Below are 15,824 nucleotides of genomic sequence, written 5' to 3'. Positions count from 1 at the left end.
TGGTGGAGTAACGCTGCAGTTCAAAACGTTGCCATTGAGGACAGGATTTAACTGGGATCAGGGAGGCAAATCCAGAAACAGTAGTTAAGTGCATCTTCATGAGCTGAGATCCACATCTGCAGCATGTAAAGAGAACTGTGCAGAGCCATAACCACAGCCCAGCAGTGAATCCGCCCTGACAGCCAGCGAGAGAAAAACATAACACTGCCACCCACCGAACAGATAACTGAAGCTCTTTCCACCTCCTGCCTACCCTTTTGAAAAGCACAAAAATAGGGGGGAAAAAAAAATCTGGCTGTGGCTAGTGCAGCCGCAAGTGTCGCCAGACAAAAGAGTAAACAATAGCAGAGATGAAGATCTCTCCGTCGGTGGCAGCAGTTCTCTCCGTGCAAGAGCTGCTCAGGCAATTCCAGCAGCAGCTGCTCCAGCCTGGGGACAGAGCACCATCTCTGCAAGGACTTCCCTGGCAAACGGCCCCGAGCCAGCATTTAATGTCCAAGGGCTGGCAGGGGACTCCCCAGCAGCCCAGCACTCTATCATAATTAGCAGGTTGCTATTAAATAAAGATCTTGGAGGAGAAAGTTCCTCCCTCATTTTATACCTTTGACCTCACTGAAGTTAAATCCATGTTGAAACTAGCCACTGGAGACCTACTCCTGCAAATCTTAATCAGACAGCAGATGCCTGCTGCCAGCAAGAATTGGAGTGCTGCTAGTAAACCCGTAATGCCATGCTGTTCTCCATAGGGGAAGAAGCCCCGTGCCTGCTAAAACTGGTTATTTAACACATCGATTTTGTGAAGTCCCTTCAGCTCTGAGGTAAATGACTGTAGAGCAGCGGGTGGTGCCTGGATCTGGCACCAGGCAGGTGCTGGCAGCCTGATCTGCCACGGGGAGCAGAGATCGCCAATAGAGCAGCCCACAGCCATGCTTTGTTCACTTTGCATCAATGCAACATGGAGAAGAGGAGAAAGAGGAAGCTCATTGTTTTCCTCTTCAGCTTCATGCCAGCCGTGGAGCACAGGACTCAGTGCCGTGCAAAGATTGAGCATGGATGTCACAGGACATTACGCTGCCTATCAATAACACGTGTGACTTTTTTTTCTCCTCTCTGTAGGAGAAATAATCTTGAACTCTCTGCAGCTGAACCACACTCTGTTCGCACAGGTCTGAAGGACTTCCCTTGGGCCAAGAGGGGAAAGGAGAGAGGGGGGTGATGACGTGCCCCAGCTCAGTGGACTGCTGGAGGAGCAACACTCCTCTAGGAACTTGTTCCCCTCAGCTATCCTGAGTACTCCCATATCCTTCTCACGTGCTACATCCCCATACCCCATCAGAACACTGGTGGACAAGTCATAGGTAGAGCACAGCACAGCTCAGTGAGACAAAGCCATGCCGGCCATTAGGAGCTGTGCTGCTGTCCTCATTCCTGATAATTCTTTGCCCCTGCCTGTCCTTCCTACCCATCATTAGTCTGTTTCAGCTAGTGATGGATTGTTAGAGTGGTATGGTTTGGTTGCGGTTGGAGTTGATAATCTTTAAGGTCTTTTCCAACCTGAGCAATTCTATGATTCTATGTTTTTGGAGAGGAAGTTGTCTATGTGTTTGTATGACTCAGCTGGGGAAAGGCCCAACTCACAGTGGCCCAACTACACCAGGCATTGGTAGTGCTGGGCCAGTGTGGTGAAGCTGAGTGCTTGCTCCCAGCTCTCACAGAGTGATTCCATTCATCTGTAAGGGAGCTTCATTTTGTTTTAAGCCAGGTGTAGGAAGGGGAGCTACTTCAGCATTAAACAAGGGCTCCTTTCACTGCCTCGTGCCTCTACCAGGAGTGTTTTCTGGCAATCATGCAGTACAAAGTGCAGCAGAGGAGCAAAAGCACCATAATGAATAGTCAGCACTGACAAGGTGGTTTACCTTTTGTATGATCTGTAAACATGGGACAAAATGCACACAGTGAAATCTCTTGGAGCTCTCCTGGCTAAGAGCAGCTCTTATAGAGCACTCCCAGCTACACTGTCCTCTTGTCAGACCTTTTCAAAAATGCACATCACTGGAGTTATCTTCAACAGAGCACTGTAATGGTCGCAAGCTTAAGGCAGCCTCTGCGTTGAAGGGTACTTGCCCAAACTACATGTAATTGCAGTCTCAGAAGGCAGGTTTCTCCACAACCAGCCTTGCCACTGTTAGCCCTGGTTGCCCACCTAGAAGGTGCACATCTCTAGCAGAGGAGTAAGCTCACTGCTCTCCATCAGTCACCAGTGAAATTTCAGTGAAATCAGCCTTCCCTGCTAGCCTTTGAGCTTGGGCACCTTCCTGTTGTGTTGCCTAAGACTGCCTTGGGAAAGGTAGATTGGGAAAGCAGAGGGCTGTCACCCAACAGACATTTGGCAGGGAGCAAAATACGAGGTTGAGACCATGCCATAAATGTTGTGCACACAGGATTATTTTTCCTGTAGATTCTCACTTGTCAAGCTTTTTATGTTCCTTTGCAGTAAAACTGAAATACACCACAGCCCTATGCAAAGCAAAAATGCCACTTGTGCTGTAGCAGTTTTGTTAAATCGATGTCTACTGTGTTGACTTGGACACAATAGCTTGCTATGCACCACAGAATAGAAAGGGACATTTGACCAGGAACTCCAGCTACCCTTTACTATTATTATTATTGTTTTTTGAGGCTAAACTTGCACAAATGTAACTGTCTATTCAAGAAGATCTGGGAGACATTTTGTAATAAATCTTCGCTGTCTTCCTCATCCCATCTCCAGTACGGCTCTCTTGAGACAAAGCCTCAATTACAGCTCCACTGGGTTTCATCCAAAAACAGTCTCTGTTGAGTTAATTTCCCAAATGTTACGTGTGGACGCTATTGCAGTGCCACAGTATTAACACAGAAGGAAAAAAACAGATAAGTCTTCTTCCAGAAGCTCTTCAGGGACTCCGTTCTTTGCCAGACTTGTGTGCAGAGCCCTGCTGTACACAGACATCATCTACTAGCTCCTTACATAGGGTAATCCTCACTGGAGGCCTGCCACATGAAGATGGCGGATGATAAGATACCACCTGTCTCTCAGCTCAGCAAAGACAAGTCTGCAGCAGCTGGCTCTGTCAGAGGGAGCTGTGAGGAGCAGAGGGAGAAGGACAATGCCATAAGGGACATTTGCCTCAGGAGAATGTGGATGTGATGGTATTTTAGGATACAAACAAGATGAAGTTTGGCTTTTGCGTTCTGTCCAAGTGTGCTCTGAGGTTGGTAGCAAATCTGTCTCTGGCTTCAGTAGGAGCAAAAGTTTGAAAAGTTATTTGTGTGCAGTGTATCACCTTCCTACCAAAAATGACTTAAAACAGGCTACCATGGCATCATACCAGGAACTAATTGAGTCAGCAAAAGTGTGGAGAAACATACCCACCACAACAGAGCTTCACTTCCAGAGGTGTGACACAAATCAACACAAAACAAGGACTGTGGTTTCCCGCAGGTGTCACACTGCTAACCTGCATGGGACAGTGCCTTACAGAAAGGTCAGCATTCAGGTCTGCAGCCCACAGCCCTCTGTTGTGGGCACCTTTGTTTCAGTCCCAGATCATGCTCCAAGCTTGCTGGCACTGGGAGCTGCTCATTTATTGAATTGTCTGCTTGTGCTATGACCACTGTAATAATCAGAATCATAGAATCACTTAGGTTGGAAAAGGTGATTGAGTCCAACCACAGCCTAACCATACTACCCTAATTCTAACAGCCCTCCGCTAAATCACATCCCTGAGCACCACATCCAAATGGTTTTTAAACACATCCAGAGATGGTGACTCAACCACCTCCCTGGGGAGCCTATTCCAGTCCTCAACAACTCTTTCTGTAAAGAAGTGTTTCCTGATACCCAACCTAAACTTATACATTCAAACAGGCAGTAAGAGCAAGCTGTGTTTATTTTGGCCCTGTTTTGCTTTTTCTGTTGTGGTGTTTTGTGTGTGTGTGTGTCTGAAATGATAGGCACAGAGTGGAGATGGGTTCTACAAACCATGTATCATCCTTTACTGTTTCATGGAAAGCAAGAAAAATAGGGATGACTACCTTAGAAAAAATGCTCTTTTATTTATTGACAATCTCAGGCAAATATGGCTCTATTAGCCCTGGAAATATTAACCCGTTCTGCATTGGGCAGCTTCAATTTTTTATTTTTTTATTTTTTTAGGTCTGAGAGTTGTTTATGTTTTACAGCTGAACTTAAATGAATAATGATGTCCTTAAACTTTTCCTGCTAAGTAAACTACTAAACTGGAACAAGTTTGGAATGTAATGTGTAGTGCAGACTCATCAGCTGTAAGAAATATGACCAGTAAAGTAATGGGTTGTTGTTAAGTATATGAGGTTTGAAGTTTGAAGCTCTTTCTTTGCATCCTTATTTATTTACACATTCATAGGATTTCCACACAGTCTATCTAGTTCGTAAACATACAACAAATTCTGGCAAATGTATGCTTCTCTGTGTTTTCACAAATAATTTGTTACAAATATCAAACACTGTAGAATTCATTTATTTCTCAGGGAGCTTGTGGTGCTCTATATAACCATTTCACCCAAAAGCAACGACTGATCACAGCACTTTCTGGTAGTATAAATGAGTTTGCCTAACGTGTAATTGCAAGGTCATAATGTAAGGACATTTCTTCCCAGAACAGTAAAAACAAAAACTAATTTCTCCTGGTGTGAAGCTGGTTAACTGAGTCTTCTTAGTAGATGCTAAGAACTGGAAATTCCCGGCACAAAATTAGGGGAATACAGTTACTTTGCTTGATTAAACGCAACTGTTTCTGTAACTGTTCTGTCAGATAAGGTGCCTTACTTTTAGCTTTTTGATGACAAGATTCTGAAGTACCATGACGATAAAGGGGAATCTAGGGAATGGTAAGAGGTAATTGCAGAAATTCCTTCCTGGAAGATATTCCCCGCTGTGTGTTTCAGAAAGGAAACATCGGCATTCCTAAGAAAATTGCAAGGTAAGCCCAGGAGATGGGATGAAGTTCTGCACAGAGGCAAGTAAATTGTCACTTACGTTTCTGGTCACAGGTGCTTGAGGCTCAGCAAACCAGGACAGCAGATGAAGGGACAGCAAAATCAGACGCGTCCTTTTCCCGCTCCCTAGCAGCTCTTGCCGTGCCTGGCCACAGAGCTCGCTCTCGCTGGATGGAGTCAGCCTGGTGCTGGTCCTGGCTGCCTCATTTATAGAATAGCAGGTCCTTTGTCTGGCGCGTGTCACCACTGGTCCTAGCAATCCAGGAGCTTGCTTTGCATCTCCCGGGAGATTTCCTCTGTCCTGCCTTTTCTCTCCTAGACACCACTCCCTGCCTCTTTCTGTAGGGACAGAGGGAACTGTACCCACTAGCCCAGGCACAGCTCTGGCTGGGTCAGATGTCTAAGTACATCTGGGGAAAAAAAAAAAAGGAAAGTGCTTGTAGCAAGAATCAAAATTTTTCCTTAAAAATATTTGTTTATTTATTTAATTAGCTCTGAGCCTGTAAATGTTTCTGGACACCCTCTGAGCTCGGTGGCAGCAGCCAACAAGCTCAAATATGACTGCAAGAAACAGAACACAGACTGCCAATGCAGGAAGGAGGCACTGAGGAGTGAGCCTTATGTGCGAGGGTGCCCCTCAGCGCGGGGCCGGCAGAGGGGATGCTGTAGGGTCCTGATGTAGCCCAGACCCCCTCTTTGTCAGGCTTACTCTCCAGGGAGAAGGTCAGAAGTTGTGGGGATGTCTGAGATGACCTCTGAACACCACGGTTATGTTGGTAACACAGACTGATTTGTCCTGTGCCCCGGGAAAACGGTTCTCTTTGTGGGAAAATAGTCACAGAATTTCCCCAGACACAAGCCAACTGCCTCTGCACAGCCTTGGTACAAACGCAAGGTGTGCTGTTAAAAGCGCTGCACATCTCTGCTGAGGGCTGCCCCAGCAATCGGAGCGTCCCAGCTGCGGAAAGATGCGGCTGCTCTCAGTCCCGGCAGGGCACCTCCTCCCCCGCGGAGCTCAACCGGAGCTTTAGCGCTTTCATGCGGTGAATTAACAGTGGCACTACAGCCTGAAAGCTTTGTCAACTGCTTCATTTAGCACAAGTGTTATGTTAACTAAAGGTCCTATTCCAGAGGGGCCTTTGGCTTCACGCTGCCTAATTTCCATGTAATTTACATTGGAAAGTCGCAGAGTGCTCCTTTTCTGTGCTGCGTCCCCAGCCTGTCGCTTACCACAGCCTGCCAGGCATCCCCTGGTCAGCACGCTGCCTGCAGCAGCGGGACTGGCCAGCTCAGAAAAGGGCAAGATTAAAATTGCTAATCCCTGAGTGCTTGGACAGCCCTACTGCTCAGGGTTTTCGAGCCCTGGCCAAACATGGAGTACCCAGCCAGAAAAGTGGCTGTTCTTGTAGTGAGATGGGCTGCACCGGCTGTTTTATGTTCACGTTTATGTGCAAGCGCAGAGAGCTGGATCTTGCTCTGGCTGCTGTCTGACATGGGTTTCACTCATGACCTCCACAGGGCCAGGTTCATCCTTCCAAGGGGGGCCACAACCCATCCTTCTCTTCCTGCAAGGTCTAAGTAAGCCCCAGCTGTCTCTGCATGGCACCCCTGCAGCTAAGACCAGGACACTGGGACAGCTGCCAGGCAGGGAGAAGGGAACCACGATAGTGAAAGCAGTGAAGGCTATATTGTGTTTTGGGCTCTTTCTCACAAAGATTTCTGCAGGGATCCATCCATCCTGAAATCTTCCTTGGAATCTGAGGCAATTCTTCACTGAAAGAAATCTAGGTTTTTCGCAGCCACTCATAATTAGCTCTTGAAAAGTCGAAGAGAAACAGAATACTATTGTTAACTTGCATTCTGCCTCTATATTCTGCCTCTCTTGCTTATGCTGTGGCCAGTTTCTCTCCTCAGACATACATGTGAGAGCAATCCTGGTGCTGATGCACAGAGAAGGCTGAGAAGCACTTGTGCAGCTGTGGGAGTTGGGGACATCGGGCTGCTGTATGTGCCCCATCCCTGGAGGCACTCAAGGCCATTCAAGGCCCTGGACAGCCCAGTCCCATGGCACAGCATGGGACTGAGGGGGTTTAAGGTCCCTTCCAACCCAAAACATTCTGTGATTCTGTCCACTTGAAGGAAGCCAAGAGCATGTTTGTGGGTGATTGCAAAGAATGAACATCCTCACTACTATGTTTCATGTACCCCTTTTGGAAATTTGCCATGCTAACCATTAAATTTTAGCCCCTAAAACATTCTAGGACAGTAATTCCAGTTATTTTTCTTCCTAAAAGGTAGAAAATCTGCTCCTGGCACATGTGACTGCACAGTACACAAGCTGGTGCAAAGGGCTCTGCCCTGCTGTGACACAGCTTCTGAGGCCAACAGAAGCAGCTCCTGTGCACAGCCATGGTCACATAGGAAAAAGAAAGTGTTTGTTACATGCTGGGCCAGGACTCAACCGCTGTATTTCCCCGACAAAGCTCTTGCAGATGGGCAGGAAATCCCTGCCATAGTATGGACAACAATTTCAGGAGGTGGGCCTGGGTTCATATTGTTTTGAGGGTGACCTCTTTCAGTTCGATGAAAGCAACACACAGTGATGGATAGAGAAAGGGCAGCAAGGAGCTGTAAACACACAGTAACATCATTGCTGTGAGTTCAGAGCTGCTTTTTACAGATGGGAGCAATAAGAAGCAATTACACACATCTGGGTGTCTGCCCTTCGAAATTAAAATTTAGATCAATAGATTTTGAGTACAGCAAGCTGGAGGAGTCTGCGTGGGGCTCAGAACAGCAGCTGCATGCAGACTGCTGAAATATTAAACTTACATCATCTGCAGCTTCATGTAACCTTTTGAATCTCTTATTAGTGCTAACAAAACACTCCCATCAGGGGGCGATTTAAATTCTGGCCACACTTTTCAGCTTAATTCCAGAAGCTAAAAATCTTTTCCTTTTTACTGCTGAAACTCACTGATAGTCTCAAGGAAAATGTTTTAGCCACAGAAGAGAGGAGCTGCAGACCCCTCTAAACCACACACTGGCAGCAAGGAGGAAGAGGCAAGCATCTCGTTTTCCTCTTGACACAGAAATATCCAGACATCAAAAGTTCTCTGGAATTCACCTAAAAGTGAGAAGAACAAGACACTCATCTCAGCGAATCTTCACTGGCACACAACATGGAGCTTGACCAGCTGGTGTGCAGCCATATGAAGCCACCCCATAAACATTACTCAAAGGAGTGATTCAAACGAATGAGGAGCTGAGAGTCAAGAGAGCTCCTGACCATCTTTTAGGTCCAGGAGGGTGCCTGCCATAGAAGTGTTTGTGCCTCCTGCAGCAGCACTGTAACCAGTGGCAAAAACTAGGGACCAAGAGATTTAATTTCCAGTAATGTCCAGCAAATTCCTCACTGCATTTGAGGTGCAGGGAGTGACCAGGCTTTTGTGCTGTCTAGCAAGTTCTCTTCCCTCATATGGAAGTCTGTGAAACCATGTGGCTTGCTCTTTGATGGAGGAAGATTAGCTCTGAGTCTCCCCAGCATCTCTTCCGAGTGCACGTTGCTGCACTAAGGGAGTGAGTGAAGTTGGAAAACTCAAAGGAGAGGTCCCATAGTTGGTGCTTGACCCTGCTTCTCTGCAGGACCAGAAATGCATCTGTTGGGGGGTTGGACTCAATGGTATCTGGAGGTCCCTTCCAACCCCTACAATTCTGTGATTCTGTGATTCTGTTTGCAAAGAGAGATGGCAACAACCCCAGCCTCTCAGAAGTACTTTATGATCTTGCAGTCCATTTCACATAGAAAGCTTGGACACGCTCACTATTCTCACCCATAAATACAGCTTTCTTCCTTTACTTTTAAAGATTTCACCATCCTATTTTTTAGTCAGCAATAAATGCATGTCCTTACTGCTGCCTTGATAATTGTACCATCTGTTTCAAATTTCAATTGCAGTGTTTCTACTGGTTTTACACACATCTCTATAGCTGAGGTCAACTGATGCAACTTCACTGGCTGCTGTGAAGCAGCAGTGGTGTACGGCATGCAGAAATCACTCCTCACTCTTTCCACTCTGCTGATCTGTAGTACAACTGCTCTACATCTCTTTCTGCTTTCCACAGGGAAGACAGATTTTTGTCAAGGTGAGAATTATAAGGACTGAGTAGCAAGCTCTCCTGACCGTCTGTGAGTACTGCAGAACTAGTGGAAATCCTCATCTGAGTGGAAAAGCTCATATCCAGTGTGTTGCATCTGCCATGGAGAGGAGTTTCCATCTTTGTCGCAAACAAAAGGGGCTGCTTTCAGCCAGGACTGTTATACAGCAAATGTAGGTCAGCTTAGCTTCCAGGGTGATTTCCAGTGGCCGCACAAAGAATAAATAAGCTCCTCTTTGCCAGTTGTAGCTGACCTCTATTGCCTTTCTCAGCTTTCCGCTCTGATTTGTGAAAAAATAGCAGTCCTGCCGCAATGAAAAAGTGACAGGCTCAGAGACCAGATGAGGACTGTAAGCTAGAGTTTGAGGCTGGTGCTCATTACGTTTGTAAGACACTGTTGTGATTGCTGGAGCTCTGGACAAGCGTTTCAGGGAAACACCACCCCATGTGAATCCCAGGGCTGGAGGATGTCATTACCTTGCATGCACTCAGCCAAAATGCAGGTTCAGGTGATGCAGTGCTACGTGTTCAGGCTCAATGGGCAGGTTGCCAACAATCATTTTTTATTATCTTAATAATAATATTTTATTATTATTTATTAGCTTTCATTTGGTTTGGTCACCAAAAGCATCATCCCAGCTGTTAGTCCTGCAGCACAGGGGGGTGAGCACATGGACAATGCCTGCTCTGGCCCGTGCTTTGGTGGTGTCTCTGGTGCTTGCCCAAACAGCAGCACCCGCCTGCTCAGAAACAAAGCCCTGCGCTGCTGCTCCACATCTCAGCACCCTCTGCCCACCCCTTTCAGCAGTGCTGCCTTTTTGTGGTTTAAATGTTCCTTTTTAGAGTGCCTTTTATTTCCAGCTTGGAGAGCAGGGATAGAGATGGGATAGGGATGCTGAAGTAGGAATTTACATAATCTGATTAACGGGGGATTATCCAATGGCTGCTGAACAGCCTTAGTGTGCTTGAGCTAAAAACCTTAGTATTCATTGCTCTCACCACCCTGCAGGACGACTGCACCTGCAGCAGCAGCTAATTCTCTCCTGGGGTCTTCAAGGAAGGAGAAAAGCGAGGGCATCTTTTTATTGTTGTCTGGGGGAGGACTGAGGAGCTGCAGCTTTCTATGGTGTGGTCTTTAATCGATCTGTCTGCATTCGCCTTGAGGATGCTAAAATGCAACCAAGCCCATTGGCATTACTAGACGCAGACACTGTCTTTGAACATCGACAGCTTCTCCATGTCCCCCATGTGTCTGCATAGGGAAACCAATGGGATCCATCAAGGTCTGTACAGAAAGCAGCTGGGCAGAAGGGTCCTCTGCATGCCAGAACCGCATGTCAGCCTTCTGCTGTGCTCACCCAGACGCAAACCAAACTCTGTCCTGCTCTAACAGCACCAATCAGCCTGTCAGGCTGTATTGCTCACACCTCTCCTCAAGGAAAAATGCCATACCATGACATGGGGACAAGCACAGTTGTGAAGACTCATGCCACTCATCACAGATACCACCTCCACAGATTTGCAATGCAATGTATCTTTCTCACTCCAATCAACGGCAGCGTGAACGTCTGATGCAGTACAGTTGTCTGGTTAAATAAGGATGTTGCAGAGCATCAGGAAGCCATCCTGCTCATTTGTTTCTACAGTTTGTGCTCTCCTTTTGAAGGAAGTCACTTCTGATTTCTGGGGAAGAAACACAAGAGCAAAATCTGGAAAAGGGCACCAGAGGCATGCTGCAGGTGCTATCCTCACATGAAAAGTCATCTCCACTTTCTTGGAGGCATTTTCTTGGAGGGACTGGATGCAGAGAGACTCAGGCTCACATGCCCGGAGGCATGAGCTCCTTCTGGCCCCTGGCTGTCCTGCTTTGTGCAAAACTGGGTTCTTTTGGGAGGCAGCTCATCATAGAAGGTGCCCAACGTATCACCTAGCATCAGTGTCAATGTGTTTCATAGTAGAATTATCTCCAAGACACTTCTGTGCTTTGGTGTAATTTGCATTCCTGGCCTTAGTAGCTATCTATAATCATACAGGGGGATAAACAGCATCCTGGGTTACAAGAGCTCTCTTGCTTTGAGGAAGTTCATCTCTGCTGATAAACTAATCCTTCATACTGGCATCTGCCCAGGTGCCAGGAGGGACTGACAACAGCTCTACTAGCATTCATCTCATGTTATTCTAGGCAGGGAGAACATCACTGCTGATCAAAAATATGTGCAGATAACAGCAGCTTCTCTTTGTTCCATCGGGTGCTCCCAGATGTGGACTTTTATGTGTTTATTTCTTGGAGATCAACAGCCAGAACAGTAAAACTTTCCCTCAGGTGTTACTAGTTGCTGTAACCTGGATTTTAGGAAGCAGGATTTTAGGAAGCAGGATTTTAGGAAATATTTCTTCTCAGAAATGTGAGGCAGTGGCACAGGCTGCCCAGAGAGGTGGTGGAGTCACCATCCCTGGAGGTGTTCAAGAACTGTGTGGATGTGGCACTGAGGGATGTAGTTGGTGGGCATGGTGGGGGTGGGCTGCTGGTTGGAGTTGGTGATCCCAGAGGTCTTTTCCAGCCCTTGATGATTCTATCATTCTTATTGTCCTATTACTTTTGTACATGCGGAACTGTCTTAGCTGCCATTCAATCCCAGGTATACACAAACCTGACTCTTAAGAGGAACAGGAAATCTATATACACAATGAGCAAATTAAGAAATATCGCAGTACTAAAATCCAGACCATGCTTCTCTAAAGCCTATAGCAAACCAGTGGCCACCTCCTCCCCTTCAGCTCTGCCCCTCGCACTCTGGCACCCCATGCAATGGATCTACTACTCTGCAATACAGGGCAGCTCTGCTCCAAAGCCCCTGTGTTATTTATGAGTTTGGAAATCAGAGCCACTTGGTTCACTGCCAGTAAATGGCAATGATTGGAAGGAGGGAGGGGAGGGCTTGTGTTCAGCTCTTCATTCTCTATTCATTGTGAAAAGGGGATCACTCCAGCTAACTGGCCCATGGAGATAAGGATTTCAGACAATCTGCGTTAGCCTGATAAGCCAGGTTTGCATTGCAGAAAGATTATTTGTTAAGAACCTCAGTAAAACAAAATACAGTCAGAAAGCTTATCAGCACAGCTCATTTCCACTCGCAGCTCTCTGACATCTCTCCCCCATAAATAAAAGCCCCAGTCTGTGCCTCAGCTCTTTGGTACAGAGCAGGGACTGAGGACAAGGAGCAGTGGGGAGGGCTGGGGGAGGAAGAACAGGCTGAACTCCATTGCAGGAGGGCAGCCATGTCTGGCCAATGCGGAGCTGTCAGCTGGGAGCCAGGCGTCAGGGCTGGCCAAAACAGCCTGTCCTCTATGCCAGCCAAGGGTCAGGTCAGGAAGGAGGAGTTCCTGCATAGAATCATAGAATCATTAAGGTTAGAAAAGACCTCTAAAATCACCAAGTAATTCCAACTGTCAGTGCATCCCCACCATGCCCACTGACCACATCCCTCAGTGCTGCATCCACACAGTTCTGGAACACCTCCAGGGATGGTGACTCCAACACCTCTCTGGGCAGCCTGTGCCACTGCAGCACCAGTGGAGATGAAATTGTTTCTTTTGGAGACTAAATTGTTCCTAATAATCAACCTGAGCTTCTCCCAGTACAACTTGAGGCCGCTATCTCCCATGCAAAGCCATTATGTCTTCTCCTAAAATGGTTTCTGTCCTGTGCAGAAATGATCTTTTGCTCTACTGTCTTTTTCCTTTTTCTCACACAGAAAACACTGGCCTCTAGTGTACTAATTCCTGGGAACTCCCACCTCCTTGTTAGTCCATTCTCTTCCCCGACAAGCTGGCTGTGTCAGAAGGCTCCTCTTTAGCCAGTGGCTCTCCTATGAACCAGCCCTGCTAAGCAATGCAAAGCTATGGGAGGAGCGCCATGTTCTCAGCGACAAAGCCCCAGGGTTCTTCAATGCAAGTTGTGCTGAAACATTTTAAGAAGTGGTACAGGAGATATGTCCATCTGGTCATCACTCTGACCAAAATGGAAAGCATCCAGCTCCAAATTTCCCCGTGTCAGCCTTCAGGAGGAGTAAAGACTGGGTAACATCTAGAGGAACTCAGAAATGGCATTGGGGAAGATGTGGGAGATGGGGCCATGCTGTGGTGTGGGCCATTCCTTGGTTTGCTCACAAGAGATACCATGGACCGTTGCCTGTAGGTTTGAACAGCTTCACTTGTACAACAGGAAAAAGCAGCCAAGATTTGGGCCAAGGGGCAGAATGATGGATTGGCTGACTTCAATAGCTTCTTGCAATTAAATGGCTGTAATCATTTGCTCCTAACAACAAAACAACAGGTACCTTTTAATGAAGAAATGCAGTGGCATTTGCTAATGAAGAGAAGTGGCTGCAGCAAGCATCCTCTGACTGCTGAAGGCATCAGTGGTGTAAAGACCACCAAAGATGCTGCAGACAGCACATTGTGAGCTCTGTGCTGGAGATAGGCCCAGTCCCTCACTATAGTGCTCCTGTGCTCCTGAGGTTGCTGCATGTCTCTGTCAAGCTCACAGAGCAAAACACCAGTGCCCAAGCACACCACAAAGCCATCTCTGACTGACAGCCAAAAATCCTGCTGACTTCTTTTTCCCACTTATTTCTGGGACTATAAGACCCATAGCTGTGGATTGGAAACTGACGTCCTATGGCAGCAGAAGCATCCAGGCTGCAGAGTAAGGGTGCTTGGGGCTCCGTTTCTCCACAATGATCTCTTTGCACCTACTACGTCTGTTTGAACCCACTGCATTCCCTTACATGGGGGGATACAGGAGCATGAGCTGTACTGTTCTCATGCCTCCGTGGACCAGAATGTGAGCTAACACTGCATATGTGTGCATGGTTTTCTCCTTTCCTGCTAAGGTGTATCTGCTCTGTAGTCACTGCCCGTAATACACTCATAATTGCCAACATCATCAGTGGTGTGCAGGGAAACACCATAACTTACCTCAAGCAGCGTCTTTTCTGGCATAAAGGATTCCCTGGGGTTTCTGTGTGCTTCTCTCTGCGCATGGGCTGGAAAGGAATACGTGAAAATAAGTTTGTGTGGCATCCATATTTATAAATGTAGACAAAACGTTTTGCTGGGCAATAAGGTATGACATGTTGGGTCAGTCATGGAGCTGGGCACAGGGCCATCCTTCTTGCTATGAATGTGTTATGGCTTCACAAAATAAAGTAGTTGGGAATAAATACTTCTGGCCTAGCTCCTGTCTTTACCGGCTGTCACCCATTTAATCTTCTCTCCCCTTTCCATGTTTGTTCAGAAGTCTCTCTCTTTCAGTGCAGCTGGAAATGTTGTTACTAATGGGTGACCAAGCCTGAATGCTGACAATGTCAGATGATTACAACTGTCCAAAGAGCAAACACATCAACTTTTCAACAGGAGATGCTCTTGCTGCTCTGATGAGCTTCTGAGATACAGCTCCAGGGAGTGCTGGTGATAAATGGAGGATAATGCCAACTCAAGATGAGAGGCCACGGGGTTCAACAGTTGCTCTATGAGAAAGCTGCTGTACTTAAGAGTTTTGACTTCTCTGACTCGGGGTGACTGGCTAACAAGGTCTGTGATTGCTTTATTGATGTCAAGGAGGGTCTCTTACATTATTCTTGAAGTGGCAGGAACAGCAATGGCTGGGCTGGTGAAAAGAAAAGAGTGAAGTGCCAGAACTGCTTGGCATGTGTTTGTTGCATGCTGAGATAGCAGATCAAGTCCAAACTGCAACAAAGTAATCATAAAAAAGAATCAAAATTCATGGGACACAATCTGCCATGTGTGAGTCCTTGCTTGAATTTAGAGTTTGCAGATGACAGAAAACTGAGAGGAGTGTCTGGGGGTTGTGCTGCTATCCAGAGGGGCATCCGTGGACTGGAGATGAGGCCAACCTCATGGAGCTCAGCAGGGAGAAGTGAGAAATCCCATTTGTGGGGAGGAACAATACCAGACACAAGGACCGGAAAGAAAACAGCTCTGCAGAAAGGGGCCTGAGAGGCCTGGTGCACATTAGAGTGTGCCATTGTCACAAAGGCCTCTTGGCTCCTTTAGACAAAGTGTCACTAAGCAAGTTAAGGGAAGTGATCCTTCTCCTCTGCTCACAGTGGGGCTGCACCCAGATTGCACTGTTCAGTTCTGGACTTCTCACTGTAAGTGAGATCACCCAAGAAATCGCCACTAAGACGATGAAGGTGATGTTCATGGGTTTGGGTTGGAAGGGACCTCAGCACCCACCCAGCCCCAAACCGTGCCATGGGCAGGGCTGCCCCCCCCCCCAGCTCAGCTGCCCTGGGCCCTATCCAACCTGGCCTTGAGCGCCTCCAGGAATGGGGCACCACAGCTTCTCTGGGCAGCTGTGCCAGGGCTTCACTGCCCTCCGAGTAAATAAAAGCAAAATCTTTGGATGTAGAAGCCTTCCAAGATGCTGTGTTTCCTAACTTATTTGACTGAGCTCCACAGAGCTCTGGAGAGGGACTGCTCGCACTCAAGCAGTCTCTGCTCTTGGCATTTCAGACTGGGGTTGTTTCTAATACATATTTGTAAAATCCAGCCTGAGATTTTGCAGGCCTCTCGCTTTACATGGTGCAAAGCACACAGCTTTCCCCATCACCTCAGTAGCAGTG

The sequence above is a fragment of the Centrocercus urophasianus genome, unplaced genomic scaffold (genome assembly GCF_019232065.1).
Source record: "Centrocercus urophasianus isolate 14NV4802_14NV808 unplaced genomic scaffold, USGS_Curo_1.0 seq_21, whole genome shotgun sequence".
In the NCBI taxonomy this organism is placed as follows: domain Eukaryota; kingdom Metazoa; phylum Chordata; class Aves; order Galliformes; family Phasianidae; genus Centrocercus; species Centrocercus urophasianus.
The sequence above is the reverse complement of the archived record's forward strand: the minus strand, read 5'-3'. Positions refer to the sequence as shown.